This window comes from Scyliorhinus canicula, unplaced genomic scaffold (assembly GCF_902713615.1).
Source record: "Scyliorhinus canicula unplaced genomic scaffold, sScyCan1.1, whole genome shotgun sequence".
Lineage (NCBI taxonomy): Eukaryota > Metazoa > Chordata > Chondrichthyes > Carcharhiniformes > Scyliorhinidae > Scyliorhinus > Scyliorhinus canicula.
The window spans coordinates 771,497-790,579 of record NW_024055490.1 but is presented as its reverse complement, the minus strand read 5'-3'; the positions used below and the strand labels follow the sequence as shown (position 1 = coordinate 790,579).

Below are 19,083 nucleotides of genomic sequence, written 5' to 3'. Positions count from 1 at the left end.
GCCCGTTTGTAACACTGTAGAACATCTACAAACCTGCCTCTTCCCCGTACTGCTAAACAGTTGACTTTTCACTCTTAACCTGTCAGCTATGTCATTAAGAATAATGTGTCAGAGAAAGACTGGATTTCAGCTTGGTGACACCAGGCCAGACTAAATTTTAGTTCATAGAATGGTTGAGCTAATTTCTCCATATCATAAGATGCCACTGATGATTCCTGAACTGTCAAACCAATTTATATTTACCCTCTGTTCATCTGAAAAGTGTTGATTCTGCTGTTACTGCCACTGATAATCACACCCAGAACGGAACCATCTTCAATCTGACAATTGGGGTTTATTTCGATTCCCTGTAACTGAGCTGGGCTAGTGTTTAATATCTTGTTGTTTGTGAAATAAATCAGCTTTGTCTCAAACACACTGTGTCAAGTCCTTGATTTCTCTTGGGGGAAAGGAAATTAATTGATGGCCATGTGGCACCAGGCCATGCCCGTCAATCTTTTTAAGACAGAGATATATTGGTTCTTGATTAATAAGAGGCTCAGGTGTTATGGGGAGAAGGCAGGATAATGGGGATGAGAAACATATCAGCCATGATCGAATGGCAGAGCAAACTCGATGGGCTGAATGGCCGAATTCTGCTTCTCTATCTCTTTTTTAATGAGAAGATCTCAAAGAAACGTATAAAATTCTAACAGGAATGGACAGAGTAGATTCATAAAGAATGTTCCCAATGGTGGGAAGTCCAGAACTAGGGGGTCATAGCTTGGGGATAAGGGGTAAAACTTTTAAGACTGAGGTGAGAAGAAATGTTTTCACCCAGAGAGTGAAGAGCCTGTGGAATTCATTACCACAGAAAGTCATTGAGGACAAAACATTGTACAATTTGAAGGAGTTCGATACAGCTCTTGGGGCTAAAGGGATTAAAGGATATGTATGACTCTGTAACACAATGGATAGTGTGTTGGACTTCTACTTAATGGCAAGTAAGGGATTCAAAGGTTGTGGGTTCAAATCCCACCAGAGTCAACTGTTAGCGTGTCACAGTGGTTACCACTGTTGTCTCACAGTGCCAGGGACTCAGGTTCAATTTTGACCTTGGGTGGCTGTCGGTGTGGAGATTACACCTTCTCCCCATGTCTACGTGGGGATGCAGACATGGGGAGAAAGTGCAGAATCCGCACAGACAGTGACCCAAGCCTGGAATCGATAAGAATGGGTGATAAATGCTGGCACAGCCTGCAACGCCGATGTCCAATGAATAAAAAAAAAGTTTCATTAATTGTCACTCAATTAAGGATCACTACTTATTTAATCATGTTACAAACTAATTAATACACTCATTTTTAATTAATACATTTGGTTAATACAAGATACACTGGTTCTTTTCTGAGTAGTACTATAATCCATACGCTTCACCCGCTGTCTGTGTCTATGTATTTACATTGTATATTTATTGTATGTCCTATGTATTTTCATGTATGGAGCAATCTGTCTGGAAATGTAGAACAATATTTTTCACTGTACCTCGATACACGTGACAATTAATCAAATCCAATAAAAGAGACAGTTTCTTATTAGTCTTCAGATTGAACAATGAACCTTCTTAAAAATTATTCATTAATGGGAGGTGGGCGTCACTGGCTGGGCCAGCATTTACTGCTCATTCCAATGCCCTTGAACTGCGTGTCTTGTGAGGCTATTTAAGGAGACTTACAAATCAACCACAACATTGCTGTGGATCTGGAGTCACGTGCAGGACAGGCCACAAAAGGAGAGCAGATTTCATAAAGGACATTAGTGAACCAGACGGGTTTTTACAACGATCAACAATGTCAACATTAGACTTTGAATTTGAGACTTTTATTCAATTTCAAAAACTGTCATAGGCAGATTCGATCCCAGATCCCTAGAGCATTAACCTGGGTCTCTGGATTACTAGCCCAGTAACAATACCATTACACCTCTGCCCAGCCCACATAGTCTTGGCAGAATATGATGTCTTGTAACTTCTCAAAATTATAAAGTAATTTATTTTTTCAAACAAATTCTGATAGCTCTGCAGTTTCTGGAAACATTTTGGTTGGAAGTGTTACTTTTTAAAATAAAGAACTAGTCTTTACAAGATAACTACCTCACACACCAATTCATGTATGATAATCTATGTTCACTACTGAATAATCAAGAATTTAATTATTGCTTTTTGCTGTGAAATCAATGTGGTTAATACAGAAAAGGTACAGAAGGTGAAATGGCTGCAGGAAGCTGCATGTTTGAGGTATAAAAGGGCTTCCTTGACCGTGTTACTAATGACAGGGAATACACTATGAAAATAACAATTTCAAAACTAAATGTGATTACACATGTGTACTTACAGCTTCCTACATTACAACAGTGAGTATGTTTCAATTCAAAAGTACTCCATTGGCTTTAAAACACTTTAGGAGGTTCAGTGGTCGAGAGGTTTTATAGAAATGTACATGTATTCTAATTGTCCACAAACTCGGATATATTACACTCGGTGTCCTCACCAGAATCATTGATAAAGATTGAGTCTTAATTTTGTGTAATACCCACGTCATTGACACCATTTTGAATACTCTGTGAAAATCCACACACACCATATGCACAATTATTTGTTGTAAAACACAGCGAGTTTTTGTGATTTGGAATGCAGTCGATAAATGGTGCTGGAATCTCATTGGAATCCAATTTCCAAAAGGGAATTTGATGCATTCTGAAAATGAAAACAAAATAGCCGAACTCTGGGATTAAATGGGTCGCTGTACAAAGTGCTGGCATAGGAAAAATGGGCCAAATAGACTCCTCTGTGCTCGAACAGCCTTGTGTACATGTAAAGGGAGTGGTAACAACCTGGAACCTATCGCCTATGAGGGTGGGAGATGCAGAGATGATGGAATGATTTCAATAGGAAATTGGACAGGCATTGAGAGAAATAAACTCACAGGGATTTGGGGATAGAACGGGGCAATAGACAGACTGGCTTCCTCCACAGGAAGCCGACACGGTCCCAAAGGGCTGAATGGCCCCATTCCTCACCCTCCAGATGCTGTGATCTCAGGAGTGAAATTTAGTTGCTCCAGTCACTCCAACTAACTGGAGTCCCTCATCCCTGGTGCCATTCTCGTAAATGTTCTCGACACCGTCTCTGAGAACTTCACATCTTTCCCAAAGTGTGGGGCAATTATATATAGGGTTCCATTCTAGAGAGATAGAATTGAAAAGCACGGAGGAAATGTTCAGCTTGTTTAGAACCGGGGTTAGACTACACTGGGAGCAGTGTCAACATTGGTGATCTCCATTTTGATAAAGGAAATAGAGGCACTGGATAAGGTGCAACAAAGATTCATAATATACAGAACTGAGAGCATTTAACACCCAGGAAAGTCTGGGGCTGCTTTTTTCTGGAAAGGAGAAGACTGATGGGTGACCTGGAGGAAGTCTTTCAGATTATGAAGGAATTCAATAATCCAATAGGAATTTCAGCAGAAACCTCTTTACCAGCGAGTGGTGAGAATGTGCAACTCACTCCCACAGCAAGTGGTTGAGGTGAACAGCATTAATCCATTGAACGTAAAGCTAGATACATACATGAGAGAGAAAGGAATAGAGGGAGATGCTGATGGTGGGGGAGGGGGGGGGGAAAGGAGGGTATAGAGGGGGGGGGGATATAGAGGGGTGGGTGGAGGGTCATGTGGAGCACAAATACTGACAGACCATGGCTAACCTCAGCCGCTATGGGAATTTAACCTGTGCTGTTCGTGTCACTCAGCACAAACCAGCCATCCAGTCAACTGAGCTAACCGATCCCCATGTAAATCTGTAATAATTCCATAAATATTAGTGATTGCCTGACTCCCACCATACTATGTAATGTAGTTTCCCAGTGCACCTCAGACAACATGCCCCTCATACCCTGATAGTTTTCTTCTGTGAGAAGCACCAAGACAAATTAAACAAAAGAACCATGTAACCACCATAGCCCATCTTCATGGCAATGTGGCATGATTTGGGGGATTTCAAAACAGAAATGGTAATGAAATATCTTCTAACCTGAACAGCATGGTAGCATAGTGGTTAGCACAGCTGCTTCTCAGCTCCAGGGTACCAGGTTCGATTTCCGGCTTGGGTCACTGTGTGGGGTCTGCACGATCTCCCCGAGTGTGCGTGGGTTTCCTCCGGGTGCTCCAGTTTCCTCCCACAGTCCAATGATGTGCGGGTTAGGTGGATTGGCCATGCTAAATTGCCCTTAGTGTCCAAAAAAGATTAAGTGGGGTTACTGGGATAGGGTGGAGGTGCGGGCTTGGTTGGGATGCTCTTTCCAAGGGCCGGTGCAGACTCGATGGGCTGAATGGACTTCTTCAGCACTGTAAATTCCATGATCTATGAACCTCCAAACTCCCTTTCACTCTTTGATCCATGTGAAATGTGCAACCAGATATTTGCAAGAAGGCTCAGAGAGAATCAGCCCACTGGGGGAGAAGCCGTGAGACCAGCCAGTCCAGCAGAAAGAAACCCTCTGACCATCCCCATTGACCAACAGAATGAACAAAATGCAGTCCTGGATGTAATTGAGAACAGAAACAATAACAGCAGAATCCAATCCCTGTAATCAGTTGTGAACTTGTTGGTGTCTCAGGAAGTGCGATGAATGACAAAATCCCCTCACACATTGAGAGCAGGCGAACGGCCTCTCCCCAGTGTGAACTCCCTGGTGTGACTGCAGACGGCATAACCGAGTGAATTGTGTAAATAGACGTAAACGGGTGTGAGATCATCGGGATTGTGGAGACATAGCTGCAGGATGACCAGGGATGGGAACTGAATATCTTCAGTATTTAGGAAGGACAGACAAAAACGAAAAGGCAGTGGAGTGGCAGTGCTGGTTAAAGAGGAAATTAATGCAATAGTGAGGAAGGATATTAGCTCCGATAATGTGGAGTCTGTATGGGTAGAGCTGAGAAACACCAAGGGGCAAAAAACATTAGTGGGCATCGTATAAAGACCCCCAAACTGCAGTGGTGATGTTGGGAATGGCAGAAAACAGGAAATTAGGCTGATTGTATCAGTTTCTGTCGGTATGTGAAGAGAAAGATTGGTGAAGACAAATGTAGGTTCCTTTCAGTCAGAAACAGGGGAATGTATAATAGGGAACAAAGAAATGGCTGAGCAAATAAATACATACATTGCTTCTGGCTTCACAAATTAGATGCTAGAAATGTTGGGGAACGCAGGATTTAGTGAGAGGAAGGAACTGAAGGAGATCAATATTCGAGAAATTGTGTTGGGGAAATTGATGGGATTGGAGGCTGATAAATCCCCAGGGCCTGATAATCTGTATCCCAAAGTACTTAAGGAAGTGGCTCTAGAAATAATGGATGCATTGGTGGTCATCTTCCAGGATTCTATAGACTCTGGAACAATTCCTGCACATTGGAGGGTGGCTTATGTAACTCACTATTTAAATAGGGAGCTCGAGACAAAACAGGAAATTATAGACCAGTAAGCCTGACATCGGCAGTGGGGCAAATTTTAGAATCCATTATCAAAGATTTTATAGCAAAGGACTTCGAAACCAGTGGCAGGATCGGACAGAGCCAGCATGGATTTATGAAGGGGAAATCATACTTGACAAATCTACTAGAATTCTTCAAGTGTGTAACTGGTAGAGTTGACGAGGGAGAGCCAGTGGATGTGGTATATTTGGACTTTCAGATGGCTTTCGACTTATTCCTGCATAAGATATTAGTGTGTAAAATGAAAGCACATGGGATTAGGGGTCGTCTCTTGAGATGGATAAAAAACTGACTGGCAGACAGGAAACAAAGAGGAGGAATTAATGGATCTTTTTCAAATTGGCAGGCAGTGGCTAGTGGGGTACCGCAGGGATCGGTGCCTGGGCCCAGATATTCACAAGATATATAAATGATTTTTCTTTTCAAATTTAAAGTACCCAATTCTATTTTTGCAATGAAGTAGTAATTTAGCGTGGCCAGTTCCCCTCCACTGCACATCTTTGGGGTTATGGGGGTGAGACCCATACAAAATCGAGAACTTGACTGCACACAGACAGTGACCCAGGCATGATTGAACCCTGATCCTCAGCACCATGAGGCAGCTGCACCACTTATATATTAACAACTTAGATGAGGGAACAAAATGCAATATCTCCAAATTTACAGATCACACAAGTTGCTTGGGAGGGTGAGCTGTGAGGAGGATGCAGAGATCCTTCAGTGTGATTTGGACAAGTTGAGTGAGTGGGCAAATGAATGGCAGATGCAGTATAATTTGGAGAAATGCAAGGTTATCCACATTGGTACCAAAAATGAGAAGGCAGACTATTATCTGAACGGCCATAGATTAGGGGAGGGGAATGTGCAACAAGACCTGGGTATCCTCGTACACCAGTCACTGAAGATAAGCATGCAGCTACAGCAGGCGGTAAAGAAGGCAAATGGTATGCTAGCCTTCATTGCGAGTGGATTTGAGTACAGGAGCAGGAATATCTTGCTATTATTACACAGGGCCGTGGCGAGGCCATACCTGGAATATTGTGAGCAGTTTTGGTCTCCTTATCTGAGGAAGGATGTTCTTGCTCTAGAGGGAGTGCAGCGAGCGTTTACCAGACTGATTCCTGGGATGGTGGGACTGACGTATGAGAGATTGAATCAGTTAGGTTTGTATTCGCTGGAGTTCAGAAGAATGAGGGGGATCTCATAGAAACCTATAATATTCGAACAGGACTTAACAAGGTAGATGCAGGAAAGATTTTCCCGATGGTGGGAGTGTACAGAACCAGAGGTCGCAATCTGAGGATACGGGCGAGACCATTTAGACAGAGATGAGGAGAAATTTCTTCAACCAGAGAGCGGTGAGCCCGTGGAATTTGTTACCACAGGAAAACTTTAAGGCCAATACATTATTTGTTTGCAAGAAGCAGTTAGATATCGCACTGAAGGCGAAGGGGGTCAAAGGATATGGAGGGGAAAGCGGGATTAAGCTATTGAGTTGGATGATAAGCCATGATCATAATGAATGGCAGATCAGGCGCAAAGGGCCAAATGGCCTCTTCCTGCTCCCCCTTTTCATGTTTCTATATAATCCCTTCCCACACTAAGAGCAGATGAATTGCCTCTCTCCAGTGTGAACTCGCCGGTGTTTCTGAAGGTTGGACGAATTACTGAATCCCTTCCCACACTGAGAGCAGGTGAACGGCCTCTCCCCAGTGTGAATTCGCTGATGTTTCCGCAGGGTGGATAAATCACTGAATCCTTTCCCACACTGAGAGCAGGTGAATGGCCTCTCCCCAGTGTGAATTCGCTTATGTCTCTTCATGGTGGATGAACTAACAAATCCCTTCCCACACTGAGAGCAGGTGAACGGCCTCTCCCCAGTGTGAACTCGCTGATGGTTCCGAAGGTTGGACGAGTTATTGAATCCCTTCCCACACTGAGAGCAAGTGAATGGCCTCTCCCCAGTGTGAATTCGCTGGTGTGTCTGCAGACTGGATAAATGTGTAAATCCATTCCCACACTGAGAGCAGATGAATGGTCTCTCCCCAGTGTGAATTCGCTGGTGTGTCTGCAGGGTGGATAAATCACTGAATCCCTTCTCACAGAGGGAGCAGGTGAATGGCCTCTCCCCAGTGTGAACTCGCTGATGTCTCCGTAGGTTGGATGAAGAACTGAATCCCGTCCCACACTGGGAGCAGGTGAATGGCTTCTCCCCAGTGTGAACTCGCTGGTGTGTATGCAGACTGGATAACTGAGTGAATTCCTTCCCACACTGAGAGCAGGTGAATGGCCTCTCCCCAGTGTGAACTCGCTGGTGTGACTGCAGGTTAAAGAAGTGAGTGAATCCTTTCCCACACTGAGAGCAGGTGAATGGCCTCTGCCCAGTGTGACTGCGGCGATGAATCTCCAGCACAGATGAGGCTCTAAATCCCTTCCCACAGTCAGTACATTTCCACGGTTTCTCCATGTTTTGGGTCTCCTCGTGTCACTCCAGATTGGACAATCAGTTGAAGCCTTGTCTACACACAGAACATGTGCACTGTCTCTCCTCACTGTGAATGGTGTGATGTTTTTTTGAGGCCGTGTGTCTGGTTGAAGCTCTTTTCACAATGAGTTCACTGGAACTCTCTCACTCGGATGTGTTGTGTGGTCTCGGTGCTTTTCCAGTCACACTGATATTTCAAATCTTTTGACGCCGAAAGATCGGACAAACATTTCTCCTTCTCGTCGATGATGTTCAGAGCCCGTTGTTTTCAGATCAGAAGGAATCGAGTGAGTTTGTCACATCGAGACGTGATGTTTGAGATTTCTGTCTATAATTCCTCCTCTTCTAATATCCTTTAAAAACAATTTACGAAAGTCATCACTGTTATTACAGGATAGGAATTCAGAATAGACAATTCTACTTCCTATGGAATATAATTTCCTCTCTCCTTTTCCAAAATCTGTAAATCTCCATCCGACACAATCTCCCTCCATTCTCACTCTGCTGTATCTAATATTCACCCTCCCAATTCTCCTGAAGGGCTGATTCATGTTGATTGACAGATCCAAGCTCAGCTCACTGCTTCCTGACCAGGATGCAGAGATTTGAATAGGAGCAAGAGTAGGCCATTCGGCCCACCGAGTCTGCTCAACCATTCAATGAGATCCTTGGCCGATCTACCTCAGCACCATTTTCCCACACGATTCCCATATCCCTCGATATCTTCAATATCTAGAAACCTGTCAATATTTGTCTTGAACATACCTAATGGCTGAGGCTCCATATTCCTCTGGGGAATACCAAAGCTTCACCACATCCTCGAGTGAAGAGATCCCTCATCTCAACTTTCACTCTATTTTCCTACATGTTCCCCATAACCCTTAACTCCATTGTCAATAAAATATCTGTCTAACTTGTGCTTCAATATATTCAATGACCCCCAGATACAACTGGTCCCTGTGGAAGAGAAATCCAAAGACTAACAACCCTCTGAGGGAAGAGATGACTGGAAATCTATAATGTAGCTACAGTCTTATAGTACATGGCGAGAAATAATTATGAATTTTATTACGGAACTGTAATTAATATACCTAATCTGTACCATATAAGAACATGAGACGGATACCTGTCCATTTACTGTCCCTGAAATGTAGCCCTCTCCTGGGGTACCCACACCTTTAATTGTAAACATTAGGAAAGAGTTTTTAAAAATAAATTTGGAGTAACCAACTTTTTTTCCCAATTAACGTGCAAAATTAGCTTGTTCAAATCACCTACCCTGCACATCTTTGGGTTGTGAAGGTGAGACACACGCAGAGACGGGAAGAATGTGTAAACTCCACATGGATAGTGACCCGGGGCTAGGATCGAATCCGGATTCTCAGCGCCATTAGGCAGCAGTGCTAACCACAGCACTACCATGGCCCCCAGAGACCACCCTCTCAGTAAGAAAAATAATTACATCCACCTGTTAACGGGGTGGGAGGCAGGAGTTGGAAACACTTTGTGGAGCCACGAAATTTCATATAATTTTGTTTCCCAATTAAATGGAAATTTAACGTGATTCAAGGTTGGGCTCAAATCATCAGAGGACTCTGGTCGCGATTCTCCGACCCCCTGCCGGGCCGGAGAATCGGCAGGGGACCGCGCGAATTGCGCCACGCCACCTCAGCGCCATTCTCCCACATGTAAAAAACCAGGCAGGCGCACATGGCGCTGGGCCGCACGGAGAATTGGCGCAAACAGCCATAGCGGCGATCCTCCGGCGGCGCCGCGATTCTCCGGCCCGAATGGACCGACCGGCCGACTGAAAAAATCCTAGTCCCGCCGGCGCTGTTCTAACATGCTCTGGGCCCGGCGGGACCTCGGGGTTGAATGGTCCGGGGGCGGCCTGTGGGGGATGGACGTGGGGTACATCCGGGACCGGCAGCTGGAGCGGCATGGGCTACTTCAGAGCCGTTCTGGCCCCCCCAGGACCCGGGAATCGGGTCTCGAAACCTGCGCCGGAGTAAAGTACTCCTGTTTTGGCACCTGCACTCTGACGCCGGACCAGAGAATCGTGGCCCTGGTCTGTGGGGAGGAAGGAAACCCAGGGAGGTGGACAGGGAGTATTCACAAACACCCGCTGGAGGCCCCAATAACACCCATTGATTTTATTGTCAGTCTGCAGACAGAAGCTGGAGAACTGAACCCAGGCAGAGGAGAGGGAGGGAGAAAACTGGGAGTGGAGGAAAGAGATGGTGCAGATGGTGAGATGGGTTTGGATTTCAGCCCAGGGAGGAGGGAGAGTGTGTGGGACGGGGATTTACATCTTTGGGGGAACAAGAGAGGGAAAAATGTTCCAGAGAAACTAGAATTGTCTGTTCAGAATTTCTATCCTGGACTGAGTGCTGACTATTGTTTTTTTTATTAAATATAGAGTACAAAATTGTATTTTGTCCCAATTAAGGGGTAGTTTTATCCGTCACATCTTTTTGGATTGAAACCCATGCTGACAAGGGGAGAATGTGCAAAGTCCATATGGGCAGAGACCCGTAATCAAACCCGGGTTCTCGGCTAACCACTAAGCCACCGTGCCTGCCCCTAATGACTTTTATAAACTCCTCTTACAGGATATTACAAGGGGAGGATTTACAGATGGAAACTCAAATCAAACTTCACAGCAAGATTTAACAGAGTCACTCCATTCATCAGGACCTGAATATCATTGGCCTGTGAATGTAGACGAAGAAATGTTTGTCTGCTCTGTCTGTAGGAAAAGATTTTCAACATCAGTGTGACTGGGACTGCTGCCCCATGGTGCCGAGGTCCCAGGTTCGATCTCGGCCCTGGGTCACTGTCCGTGTGGAGTTTGAACATTCTCCCCGTGTTTGCGTGGGTTTCAGCCCCACAACCCAAAGATGTGCAGGGTAGGTGGATTGGACATGCTAAATTGCCCCTTAATTGGAAAAAAAAATGGATACTCTAAATTTATTTTTTTTAAAAGATCAGCGTTACTGAAAAAATACCCGATACACACACACTTGAGTTCAACTGATCGTCAAATGTGGAGAGGGACAAGGACACCAGCAGCATGCTGTAACCATGGAAATGTGGGGACTGTGGGAAGGGATTCAGATCTCCATGTGAGTTGGAAATTCATTATCACCGTCACACCTGAGACAGACCATTCACCTGTTCTAAGTGTGGGAAGGGATTCACTCAGTTATCCTAGTGAGGATTTACCAGGATGTGGGAGCTGAGCTGGTGAGGAAGCGAGCGGCCTTTAATAAAGTTCAGGCTGCTCTATCGAAGAAAGGAGTTCCATTCGGGATGGTTTACCCAGCAAAGCTACGAGTTGCAGATGAGTCCAAGGACTTTCATTTTGAGACTCCAGAGGAGGCGACTGCCTTCATTGAGGGGCTCATTGGTCTGGGAGTATGATTCTCGCTTCGGGTGTTTTGGTTTCGAAATTTGCGGGAGGCCCCGGGTTTAAATCCCGGACAAGCCCTTTGATAATGTTTTCTGTTGGCCAAGCAACATGTTTTAAGAGGTAGTAACTGTAGCACAGTGGGTAACACTGTTGCTTCACAGCTCCAGGATCCCAGGTGCGATTCCTGGCTTGGGTCACTGTCTGTGCGGAGTCTGCATGTTCTCCCTGTGTCTATGTGGGTTTCCTCCGGGTGCTCTGGTTTAATCTCACTAGTCACGAAAGACATGCTGTTAAGTCATTTGGACATTCTGAATTCTCCCTCTGTGTACCCAAACAGGCACCGGAATGTGGCGACCAGGGGCTTTTCACAGGAACTTCATTGCAGTGTTAATGTTTTTTTTAAATATGAATTTAGAGTGCCCAATTCATTTTTTCCGATTGAGGGGCAATTTAGCATGGCCAATCCACCTACCCTGGACATCTTTGGGTTGTGGAGCCGAAACCAAGGCAAACACGGGGAGAATGTGCAAACTCCACACAGACAGTGACCTGAACCTGGGATCCCGGCGCCGTGAGGCAGCAGTGTAACCACGGTGGTCAGTGGGTGGTTGGCGGGTACATTGGTGATGCTGGTGAATGGCTATGCCCCTAACTAGGACAATGTGGCATTTGTAAAAAGAATTGTTCCCCCATACATGGATACACATCAACTAATTCTTGGAGGAGATTTCAACTGTTTTCTGGATCTTAAATGAACTGGTCCAAGCCCATTCAACCGCTACAAAAACAGGAAAAGGGAATGAAACCGGACAGACCTCCCGGCAGCGACCCAGGCACCGGAAATGACAACAGCAAACCCAGCAAAAGATAAAGAAAAGCTGTTCAATAGCAGATTGTAAAAGGATTACGGGACACAGATTTAAGATTGTGAGCAAGATCTACAGGGGAGATATGAGGAAGAAAATTTACACAGTGTGGTAATGATTTGAACTCAATGCTTACACACAAAGGTCGATAAACTCCAGGTCCTGATCACCAGAAAAGTGCTGTCAGAATTTGATGTGAGGATTGGTTGTGAGTTTCCTGTCCCTTTCTAAGTCCCTGTGAAAGAAGTTTACAAAGGCATCACTGTCAGTCCAGAAATAAAATTCAGGAAAGATAAACATTTCTCCTGGTTTGAGTTTGCTGTGTGTAAATCCTCCCCGACTAATCCCCTATAAAAGGAGTTTGCAAAATCAATTAGTCAGTTCAGTATAGAAATTCACAATGACCTCTCTTCCTGCTCCCTGGTCCAGGATTACCGCTCATGACGCCTCGCCCCCGCCCCCGCCCCCGCCCCGCTGCACACTGACCCTCGTCATCAGCAGTCCCCTGATTTGAGGGTCATGCTGACATAGGGTTGTGAGTTTCTGCCCTGGGTCTTCATGTGGCTGAACAGGGCCACAGAGCTTTGGACACATCGGGCAGGATGGACAATGAGACAGTGAAATCTGGAGAGCAGGATTGGCTTCCTTTTCTTTCCATCTCTGCCACCGCTTTGCATCATCAATAAGACATTGGGACTGAAAGACTAATCCAGTTTGATGGACAAGTTGTCTCCATTCTGAACAATGGGGAACAAGCTCCTCCCACTCATTGAAACATCGCCCCGACAAAGATGAGAAACGCGCATGCGCCCTGATGCACATCCAATAAAGATGGCGGCCGTTAACCCGAGCCGAAGATGAGGAGCTACAGCTCCGCTCCGTACAAACTGGGTCCCGTAAACATTTCAGAGGTTTGCGATTGCAACAACTTTAACCAACGTTTCCGCCCACCCCCGCGATCTCTCGCTCCCTCCGTATTGTTAAACGCCTCATACCGATTTCCGATCTGAAAAAGACATCCCTCTACATCGCCATTACCCACACTGCGCATGCTTCAATCACAGCGGGCCCCGCCCCTCATTCACTCCGATTGGTTGGAGGACCAGCCGCTCCCGTTCTGCCCTCCAGTACCGCCCCTCCTCTTCCTATTGGTCTGGAGCTGCCGTCAATCACCCGGGCATTGTGAGGCAGATTTCAGGCTGACTGGCTGATTGTTCAATACATTTGTTTTGGTAAATGTTTTTTGTTGGGTTTTTGAACAAAGTATATTTACCGTTATGTACACAGGATAAGAAACATATATAAATATATACACACACACCACACACACATGTATAGAAGAGAAGGACACACCCCAACATACCAAAGAAAAGAAAATAGTGAATAATTTTTAAAAATACAATAAAAAATAAAATAGAATAACTGGTAGGGTATTGTGCAGCAGCTCAACAGCAGCAACTCGGTACACCTGGCAAAATTATTTACAACACATAAGTAAGCGACTGTTTGCGGGCGGGGGGCGGGGGGGAGAGATTGGGGAGGTAAATATACATTCGGGTGCCGGAGAAACAATTGCAGTGAGCAATACTCGAATGGGTTTGGTGTTGGTGTTGTCGCTTGCTTCTCCCGGACAGATCTCACTGCCGTCTTGCGCTCACCTCCGCTTCTGTCGTTGCTCCTGTCTTTCGTCTTTATTCTCCTCGTTCCCTACTCCTGGAGATACCATGTTCGATAATGTAACCCGCGCCTTCCTTCCGGCTCTCATTTCCCTGCCTCTCTCCTACCTCCATGGATTGTTCAATACATTGAGATACAATTATAGAATTTATAGTGCAGAAGGAGGCCATTCGGCCGATCGAGTCTGCACCGGCTCTTGGAAAGAGCATCCTACTTAAGACCACACCTCCACCCCATCCCTGTAACCTAGCAATCCCATCTAACATGAGGGCAATTTAGCATGGCCACACCTGACCTGCACATCTTTGGACTGTGGGAGGAAGCCGGAGCACCCGGAGGAACCCCACGCAGACACGGTGGGAACAGGCAGACTCCGCACAGGCAGTCACACTTTTGTTGGGGCTTCTAGCTGATTTTGGTCTTTTATTTTGACTGGACCACATGCTTGGGGAAAGCAAGAGAGGAAAGAAGGTTTGATAGAAACTAAAATGATCTGTTGTGAATTTCTACCCTGTTCTTCTGGTGATCATTTTTGTAAACTTCTTTTTCAGGCATTAGAACGGGAGGATTGGCAGCTGGGCAAATCGAACCAAATATAACATCAAGATCTGACAGTCACTCAATTCATTAGCATCTAAATATCAAACTGTCAATGTGTTTGTCTGTTCTGACTGTGGGAAGAGATTTCAAACATCAGTGTGACTGGAAAAGCCCCGAGACACACACACACCTGAGTGGGAGTGTCCCAGTGAACTGACTGTGGAAAGAGCTTTAACCAGTTACACAGCCTGAAAAATCATCTTGTTTCCTCTTGTGGGAGAGTCTAGGACCAGAGGGCATAATCTCAGAGGAAGCGGTTCAAATTTAGGACAGAGGTGAGAAGACATTTCTTCCATCAGAGGGTAGTGAATCTCTGGAATTCTTCAGCTGTGAAATCATTCTGTCTCCAGAGTTTACCATAAAAAGACAAAGGTAAAGGTGTCTTAACCCGGATGGGCCGCATGGTGGCGCAGTGGCTCTTTCACTGAGGGGCCTTGAGTTCAGACACATCCCAGACAGGACTGGTGAGAAATATCTGTCTGGGAAAGGGGAGACAACTGTATAATCGGGGAAATGGAGCGGTGCCGATGGACTTTAGAGAAAGGAGTTCAGATTAGTCTTATTTTCTTCATTTTTCATTCAATTTTTATTAAAATTTCAGAGAAAATATTACACAAAAGTTTATTTTGATGTTTACAAAAGGGAACATAACGATTGAGGGTCACAGTGAGAACAGAACACATGCCCTCTGAGCTGCCAAATGTATGTACAACTGTAACAGACACAAGAGAGAACAGGAGCTCAACATAAAGGGAAGGCAAGAGTTGTGAATAAGATCCGAGATAAGTTACTTATTTAGACATGACATTGAAAGAAATTACTAGCTACAATTACATTACAGCCAAAATTATCTCGTACATTTTAAACTGAAAAGCAGAAATACTGTCCATGATTGTCTCAGTTACAGATGCAGAATAATAAACTGAGAGAATTTTACTGTTAGAGACACCAAGAGGAGATATTGTATTTGTGTCACACACACATCATAATAAACAGCTGAGGGAAATCTACAGTGTCCGAACGTCAACCCATCACTTGATCTGTAAAAGAGAGAGAAAATGATGAAGCCGATGTTTATGATCTGGGACATTGATGTTAGAGTTTTTAATCAATCAAACATTTAGAGATGTTTTAAACGGCTTCTGTCAGTTTGATGTGTGAGTGGATTGAATCTTCTCACCTTCACCAGAGTGACTGCAGCGCTGTAGGAAATGCTCAGGAAGAACAGGGTGATGAATGTGGAAGCGGTTGTCCAGATGTTCCCATTATCATCCTCATCGTCTTCAGTCCAGGTGTGGTCTGTGATATCTACGGGAATAGAGCCGAATAAATATAATCAGATTGTTTGTTAATAGGGGCTGGTTTAGCTCACTCAGCTAAATCACTGGCTTTTAAAGCAGACCAAGCAGACCAAGCAGGCCAGCAGCACGGTTCGATTCTTGTACCAGCCTCCCCGGACAGGTGCCGGAATGTGGCGACTAGGGGCTTTTCACAGTAACTTCATTGAAGCCTACTCGTGACAATAAGCATTTTAAATTTAATTTAATACACGTTTTGTTTTTAATATTCCCGTATAATTTTCTCCTGCTGCTAATTCATTCTTTAATATATTTTCATTGCATATCTACTGTTGAGTTCATGACACTCGGAAATCGATCTCTGTAACTTTTTTCTTCCAATTATGGGGCAAGTTAGCCTGGCCAATCCACCTAGCCTGCGCATCATTGGGTTGTCGGGGTAAGACCCACGGGTCACGGGGAACTCCACAGGGACAGAGACCCAGGAGCGGGATCAACCCCTGGTCCATGGTGGCGTGAGGCAGCAGTGCTAACCATTGCGTCACTGTGCTGCCCTTGTCTGATGTTTGTGTTTGTTCTTTAGCTTTTGTGTCTGTGTAGATGCGAAATTCGTGTTTCTTTACTCTTCATTTGTGTGTCCCGATGTCTTTATAAGTGTCATTGTGTGTGTTCATGTGTCAATGAGTATTGATCTGTGTACCTGTGTGTCAGCGCCTTTGGGTAAATTTATCTTAAGTCAATGTTTATATATGAGTGTTTTATTGTGTGTGTTTGTGTGTTGAAATCTATGTTTATATATTAATGTCTGTGTTAATATAAGTTTATACTTCCCTGCCCAGTAATAAAAGTGTTAATGTGTCTTTATACATTCAACATGCATGTCAGTGTCTTAATGTTTGTGTCTGGGTAAGTGCGTTTGTGTGTGTGTGTTTTTGTTGATGTGTGTATTTCATCATAGAATCATCATCGGATAATCCCGACTGTGCCGAATGAGGCTATTCGGCCCATTGAGACTGCACCGACCCTCCGAAAGGACACTCTACCTGGACGCATGCCCCTGCCCTATCCCCAGAACATCGTAACCCACCTAACGTTGTGGTCATTAAGGGGTAATATAGCATGGCCAATCCACCTAACCTGCACATCTTTGGACTGTGGGAGGAAACCGGAGCACTCGGAGGAAACAGGAACAGACACTGGAGAACGTGGGAACTCCACACAATCACCCAAGGCTGGAATTGAACCCGGGTTTATGGTGCTGTGAGGCAGCAGCACTATTTATTCGTTGATGGTTGTTTATAACTATCTATTGATGTGTATTGATGATTCTATGTGTATTCATATGTGTTCGTGTTAGCGTGTGTACGAGTCTGCTAATATGTGTCTACGTGTGTCCATAAGTGTGTTACTGTGGATTATTGTCTCTAAATGGAAATATTTCTGTCATCGTGAAATTCTGCTAATGTACATGTTATTGGTTACATTTGTGTTTAATATTCTTCTGTCAGTCTGTTTGTCTGGTTTTATATGTTTGTGTATCTGTGTGGACATGTGGCTGTATGTGTCTGTTTGTGTACATTTGTGTAGCCACTTGTGTGTGTGGATTTGTGTGTCTATGTGTGGATGTGCACGTGTGCCTGTTTGTGTTTATGTGCATGTTTGTGAATTTTTACGCACGTTTGCGTGTGTTTTTATGTCAAAATATGTGTGGTTCGATGTGCCTGGGTGTATGTTTGTGCATGTGTTTCTATGTGTGTGTCCATGTGTGTGTTTGTGTCTACGTGTGAGCGTGTGTGTGTTTGTGGGTCTGTGTGCATGTATGTGTAGTGTCTGTGTCTGTTTATCTGTCTGTGTATTTGCATCAGCTGCCTGTAGCTTTGCCAGTTGTGGGTATTATTGATACCGATGTAGAATATGTTGAACTTTGTGCTTATAAATGTGTTTTCCGTGAGTTACAAGCTGACATCAGGTGACCTAATGCAAAAATACAAGGAGGTGCCTCAGGAGAGAACAGTGAAAACCCAGGGAGAATTCAATCACCAGCCTGGATTTGGATTCTGGGGAATCGGTTTCAGCATACGGATAAGAGGAACAAGGGTGCTAAAAAATTCTGTTGCATAAATAGATACTTTAAGAACATCTTTATCATGATGGTCTTTTAAAGCCTTCAGCCAGTAAGCTACATGCCGCCTTGTAATGTCAGTAACTGAATTCTTAGTCTGTGGAACCGTTTACTTCCAAACTCCCTGTTTGGGGACTGGGAAGATATTGGGTTAATAATCTCCCTCTCTCTGGTCAGCTCAGCAAATTGCCTTTGGGTTCTCCCTGCTGGAGGTGGAGATACAGAGAGTTCACTCATCACCTTCCTCCTCTTTTGGTCGGGAAAGTGGAGGTAAAATGGGTTAGTATTGCCCCTTTGCTCTCTTTGTTGGGGAATTGGGTTACGGTGGATTAACTAAAGCCCGTCCCCCTCTCTCTGTTGGGGAAGTGGGGGTACAGTGGATTAACTAATGCCCCTCCCCCTCTCTCTGTTGGGGAAGTGGGGGTACAGTGGATTAACTAATGCCCCTCCCCCTCTCTCTGTTGGGGAAGTGGGGGTACAGTGGATTAACTAATGCCGCTCCCCTCTCTCTGTTGGGGAGGTGGGGGGGACAGTGGATTAACTAATGCCACTCCCCCTCTCTCTGTTGGGAAGTGGGGGTACAGTGGATTAACTAAAGATCCTCCCCCTCTCTCTGTTGAGGAAGTGGGGGTATAATGGATTTACTAAAGACCTTCCCCCTCTCTCTTTTGAGGAGCTGGGGGTACAGTGGGTTAACTAATGCCCCTCCCCCTCTCTCTGTTGGGAAGTGGGGGTACAGTGGATTAACTAACCCACCCCTCTCTCTATTGGGGAAGTGGGGGTACAGTGGATTAACTAATGCCACTCCCCCTCTGTTGGGAAGTGGGGGTACAGTGGATTCACTAAAGCCCCTCCCCCTCTCTGTTGAGGAAGTGGGGGTACCGTGGATTAACTAATGCCCCTCCCCCTCTCTCTGTTGGGGAAGTGGGGGTACAGTGGATTAACTAATGCCCCTCCGCCTCTCTCTATTGGGGAGGTGGGGGTACAGTGGATTAACTAATGCCCCTCCGCCTCTCTCTATTGGGGAGGTGGGAGTACAGTGGATTAACTAAAGCCCCTCCCCCTCTCTCTGTTGAGGAAGTGCGGGTA

General features: G+C 45.1%; 1 long non-coding RNA gene and 1 other non-coding gene across 2 annotated transcripts; one reads left to right on the top strand and one right to left on the bottom strand.

Annotated features, from left to right (window-relative positions):
• The first annotated feature begins 935 nt into the window (after positions 1-935).
• Positions 936-1,026, top strand: trnar-ucu. Its single transcript is given in 2 exon segments — positions 936-972; positions 991-1,026. It is a non-coding gene; the product is annotated as a tRNA-Arg (tRNA).
• Positions 1,027-7,817: 6,791 nt separating this feature from the next.
• Positions 7,818-13,348, bottom strand: LOC119960156. Its single transcript, XR_005459323.1, has 3 exons — positions 13,293-13,348; positions 12,434-12,532; positions 7,818-8,372 (listed from the first exon to the last, which is right to left on the bottom strand). It is a non-coding gene; the product is annotated as an uncharacterized LOC119960156 (long non-coding RNA).
• Positions 13,349-19,083: the final 5,735 nt, after the last annotated feature.